Genomic DNA, 6000 nt, shown 5'->3' with positions numbered 1-6000 from the left:
CTTCAGGCTCCATGATAAACAAGGGGCTCAAACCAGACCCCTGATGCACACCAAGATTCACGGAAAATTCATCACTCAAATCTCCATTCACTCTCACCTGGGTGCGAGCACCCACATACATAGCTATAACCACTTTAACCTGCCACTCCTCGATCCCAAGCTTTCTTATCACCCACATCACCTTTTTAGGGGCACCATCAAAGGCCTTCTCCAGATCAACAAAAACAAAGCACAGCTGTCGAACAGTGATGACATCAGTGGTTCCTATGCCGGGCATAAACCCAAACTACATTTCATCAGTATTCACTCTTTCTAGAACTATCTCTGTTACCTTCAAAATCTGGTCCAGAAGATTTATGCCTCTATAATTTCCTCTTTCCAGGACATCACCCTTCACTTTGTACACATTTACAAGCACACTCTTCAGCCAGTCATGTGCACTGGCGTACCCAGAAAGTTGAAAAGAGGGGGGCCTTTTTTTTTTTTTTATATCTTTTTAACTGTGCAGCCCATAACTTTGGCGAGCGCAGTTATCCCGTACAGCTGGGGGGTTCAGGGGGTGGCTGCAAATCCTCATTCCCCCCCCCCCCGCCCCGAGAAAATTGCATTTTGGCCTATTTTATGATCATTTTGAGGCCATATGGAATGGGTATTCGACATAAATATAGCATATTATAAAGTAATTTTTAAGTACTCTGTGCCACTGGGGTATGATTCAGTCTTTCCAATAACCTTATACTACTAAAATTCAAACGCTTACATTTCGATGAAACAGCTTAACAACTGTAATAAACTAATAACAAATTATATATATATATATATATATATATATATATATATATATATATATATATATATGCCGAAGGGGGGGCATGGCCGCACCCCCCCCCCCTCGGTACGCCACTGGTCATGTGGGACAACGCACTCATGTATAACCGTATGTATCAAATCAGTAAGCAACCCCACTCCTGTATCTCCTGAGGCCTTCAGGATTTAAGCAGTCAAGCCATTCACGCCTGCAGCCTTGTCCACCTGCATCCTTCCCTATTGTCCTGCTCACAGCAGCAGCATCAGTCAAAGACCATGGGCCAAGCACTAGATCTGCTGCCTCCAAACCTTCCCTGTTCCAGTCAGGTTTTTCATTCAGCAACCAGTTATATTCGTAATGCTTTCTCCAGGCGTCTTTAACATCCTCACTGTTCACCACTACCTTTCCTTCATCTTTCTTCACACACACTATTCACCTATGATATCCTTGTTTTCCCTCTTCATCTGACTTGGTACCTTAAATATCATATTCTTCCTCTGAACACTGTTTAGGTTATCCAGGAAAAGTTTCCGAGACTCAGATTTTGCCCTATGCTTGGCAGCCAAGTATTCCTCTTTGTTATCACCCCTTTTCATTCCCCGTAAAGCCTGCTTTTCTCCCTAACTGCATCTTCTACTTCCTCATCCCACTATGATGTTACTTCATGTCTTGGGAGGCCTCTTGTCCATCCACACACTGAATCACTAATTCTCAGGAGATTGTTCTTGAGAGCTCTGTTCGATTCATTAACACTTCTGTCAACAGCTCCCATTCGGCCACCACTCTACTCGTCTGGCTATAGAAGGCATCCCTTACTGTTTGTTTTTTCAATTTCCATATTTTGCTCGTAGGTGCATAGGTCCTCTTTTTTATCACCTGCTCCTTAAGACTCATGTCACATATCGAAAATTTATGTCTGTAGAAACTCTTTCCTCCCTATAACATCCCTCACCATCCTCCTGTCAGCCCTTCCAACCAGGAAATAATCTATTTGTTAACTATTTCCCCCAGACTTGTATGTAATCAACCTGCTCTTTCTTTTCCTAAAATGCATGTTGCACACAGTCATGTCATTGCCTCCCCGAACTCAAGCATCCTTTCCCCTTCCTCATTTCTCGTATCATATGTGCCAAGGCCAGTAAGACTACCAGTCTTGTTATATAAGGGCAAATTTGTGTCCAGCTCGTGCATTTCGTCACGGTGTGGATACACCTGAGAGGAGGTTGCCAGGCAGTGATAAACAGTGATATATTGTTTCATCTTATGTTTTGTAATAGCATTATTGTGTACTGCTGTGCATGCATATATTTGTGGAGTATAACATTTAAACAGAATGATTAATCACTCAATCATGCATTCAGCAAAATTTGACAAAAAAGAGTAACTGTTCAAGTGAGTTTCTAATGTTCATATTTTTCCAAAATAATAATTGTTTCATTTCCCTCACATGTCAAGACAGTTTTAAATGATAAGCTTAGCAAGCACCTTTACTGTTCGACCTAAAATGCATTCTAGTTGGTATTTGCATACAGTAGGATTAAATTAATTTGGAGTGTTCAGTATTCTGGAGGTGTTTGACAACTATTCCCCCCCCCCACTTTTCATTCTACCCCCTTTCTCTCCAATCTCTCCCCATTTCTCTCAGGTCTCTGTTTAATGAGGCAAATTATACACCCTAACTTCAGCTCCATGCTCCAGTTAATTATATTAAAACATGAAAACATGGAATACATGATTGTTCAAGGAACTGAAGGGAGATGAAAGTATGGTGAGAGCATTTTAAAGAGCTACATTAACTCATCATCACCATTACGTCATTCTCATTATACTTTAGCTAACTCCAGTTCACATTTCACTCAATTTCTTTCTAATCCGGGTAAAATCATCTGTTGATAACTAGAACAAAATAATAAGAGTCGACATGGTACTGAACATAAAAAAAAAATGGCAGTCACAGTATGTCTGCCTCTACCTCTCTCCTATAGCCGCCACAAGAACAGCTCCCCCCACTCACCCCAGCAGAGGCTTGGGAGTGGAGGGAAAAATGGGAGGAGACAGTCCTCCACACCGTGACGTCACCACATCTGCGTAGTACCACTGAAAGTCCTATTGGCCTTGATATGTGCATCCCCCACGTACCCCTTCATATCCTTGAGCTGCATCACCCACGTGACTATTTATGTTCCCTCCCAGAACTACAATCTCATCATCCGCCAAACCACTTACCATATTTATTAAGTCATCCCACGATCTATCTTTATGTACTGTACGAGTACATCATTCAAGCCTGCTTGTGGAGCATATACCAATATAAATGAATATGTGAGCCTACTGAATAAAATTTTCACTACTATAATCCTTTCTTTCAGTCTCATTACATTCCACCCATTACATATTCCACCCATTTTCCTTTAACCAGCACACCCACAGCGCCATATCCATCTGCCCTTCCCTCCCAAAATATAACGACGATCCCTCTCGGCAATCGTACTGGCTGATCCTCCCCTGTATCTAACCTCCTGTACACAACCAACATCCACCCACTTCCTGCTCATTGCTTTGACACTGCGCTTCCCCCACTCTTCCCTTCATTCTACCCACCCCTTGGGTGATATAGTATCATCAGGATTCTGCCTTTTCTCATTTTTTGCCATCCATCCATCCATCATCCAATCCTACATTGCCCCATGAGGAGCGTAGGAGCCCGGGGCTAGGCAGTTGGTCCCGACATTTAAGATGAGTGACCAACCTCACTCATCCCTGAGTGGCATTACATGAGCAATCAACTTCAACCATCCCTTGGATATAAACCTTCACTGGCTCAATCCGATTGGAGTGCAATAATTACCCACTAAACCACCAGGCGCCAAAATTTGGTTATATGGTTACCACCCAGACTAGTAAATGGTTTCCTGGTGTTCAGGAAACCATTTGGCTTGTCACTCAGTGTAGGGTCACCCATAGCCAGAAGGAAGAGGAAAGAATGAAGGAAAGAAAGGCAGAAGAGGGAGTGTAAAGTCACCCATAGGCAGAAGGACAAGGAAAGAATGAAGGAAAGACAGAAGAGGATGGAAGGAAAGAAGGATGGAGGAGAGGAAAGGGCAGACACCCAACAGCAGCACTACATCGAGTAAGTGGAATGTCAGGAACATGAAACAGGGGAAGAGACAAACCATATGCCTCGCCCACCCACACAGTCCCTAGTCCAGGCATGGGGCCTGTGACCCATAGCCCACCAGCCATGACCAGTGGCTGTGACAATGGCCCTAGGGCATCGTACCAGAACAGCTACACGGACACCTTCCAAGCGCACTTTACCACTGTAACTGCCGTGCCATTTTCTATCTATCTATTGCCAGACACCATAATCCCGTAAGGGGTGGCCATTTGACTCTGAGTTATTTATTTTACAGGGAGGGGCACTAACCCTCCACCAACCCACTTCTTGACACGTAGGGAGCACGTATGGTTTGGTTATATGGTTACCACCCAGCGTTGTAAATGGTTTCTTGGCTTACAGGAAACCATTTGGCTTGTCACTCAATGTAAAGCCACCTGTAATGGAAAGAAAAGCAATGAGAAGTGACAGGAAAGATGGGAGAAATAGGAAGAGAGGAGGGCAGGCACAGAAAAAGAATGATAAAGGCTAAGGAAGAAGTAGGCAGCACTACATCAAGTGATTTTACACCCACTAATAGGGCGGTCTCCTGGGACATTGCTCCTCGGTTTGGTCCCCCTCTCTATTGGGCAGAAGCGACAACCTGGGAACCACAATACTCTGTACCTTCTAGCACAGATCTGATCCAGATCTCATCCCAGTCCCCAGAACTAAGCTGGCGGAGCCCGCTTCACACCTCCCCCAATAGGTCCGCCACTAGGTAGCAAGGGCAAAGTTTTCTGGCTGCATGCCCGTTCTAGCATCAACCCCTTTGACGTAGTGGGGTACAATGTGTAATATGTAAAGCACATGTAGGGTAGTGCATGAGACTGAGAAAAGTTGGAGAGTATGCTGGTCTACTCTCCATGTTACTGTCATATTAAAAAGGTCAGCAAAGGGGGATATAGTCAGGTGGCTATCGAAACAGGAGCTCCAGCTCTCCCTACCACCAGTTTTCCCATTCACCTTGGAAGTACTACCCTGATCGCCTGATACTACAGCCTAATCAGAGTCAGTATTATGGTTAATACAATTTAATATATAAACATAATTTTTCCGTGGGTGAGGATGGGGATGCAGATGTGTGATATAAAATGGTGAAACAGATGTTAACTATTTGATGTAAATGTGGATACAGCTGTAGGTGCTGCTTTCATTCAAAATGATGTTGCAAAAATGTGTGCGAAAATTTACTTTAACATGGACACTTCACAGATGTGGCTACAGAGGTATCTGCTGTACACTCTACCTCCCCACCCCCTCTACACCCCCCCCCCACACACACGCACAGTACACTGCCTCCTTGCTCCTCAGATCTGCGATACGAATCTTCGACCCAGTCATCAAGCTGCTAACATGTGTTACGTTAATGACAATTCTAAAAGTGCAAAATGCTGTGTCAGGAAAGTATGTATATTTATCTTTTGGACGTGTGTAGATAGTTATTATAGTTATGTATAGTGTATATGTATGTCGCAGGTGGAGGCGCTCACCATCCACTCACTCAATGTAATGCTGCCCTTGGGTGTCTGCCCTTTCCTCTCCTCAATCCTTCTTTCCTTCCATCCTCTTCTGTTTTTCTTTCCTTCATTCTTTCCTCGTTCTTCTGCCTACGGGTGACTTTACACTCCCTCTTCTTTCTTTCCTTCATTCTCTCCTCTTCCTTCTGCCTGTGGGTGACTTTACACTGAGTGACAAGCCAAATGGTTTCCTGTACACCAGGAAACCAATTACTACGCTGGGTGGTAACATATAACCAAAGTTTGGCACTTGGTGGTTTAGTGGGTAATTACGGCTCTCCAATCGGATTGAGACAGTGAAGGTTTATATCCAAGGGAGGGTTGGGGTTTATTGCTCATGTAATGCCACTCAGGGATGAGTGAGGCTGGTCATTCTATATATAGATATATTTATATATATAGATATATTTAGATATATAGATATATTTATATATAAATGTATATTGTTACATAGCCTATGATTTCATCATCCTTTGTGTATTTCTAACGTACAGTATGTTGCATGTTTGATCACG

This window comes from Coenobita brevimanus, chromosome 97, assembly GCF_032717465.1.
Source record: "Coenobita brevimanus isolate Jiangsu-jjx chromosome 97, ASM3271746v2, whole genome shotgun sequence".
Classification (NCBI taxonomy): Eukaryota; Metazoa; Arthropoda; class Malacostraca; order Decapoda; family Coenobitidae; genus Coenobita; species Coenobita brevimanus.
Note: the sequence above shows the minus strand (reverse complement) of the source record.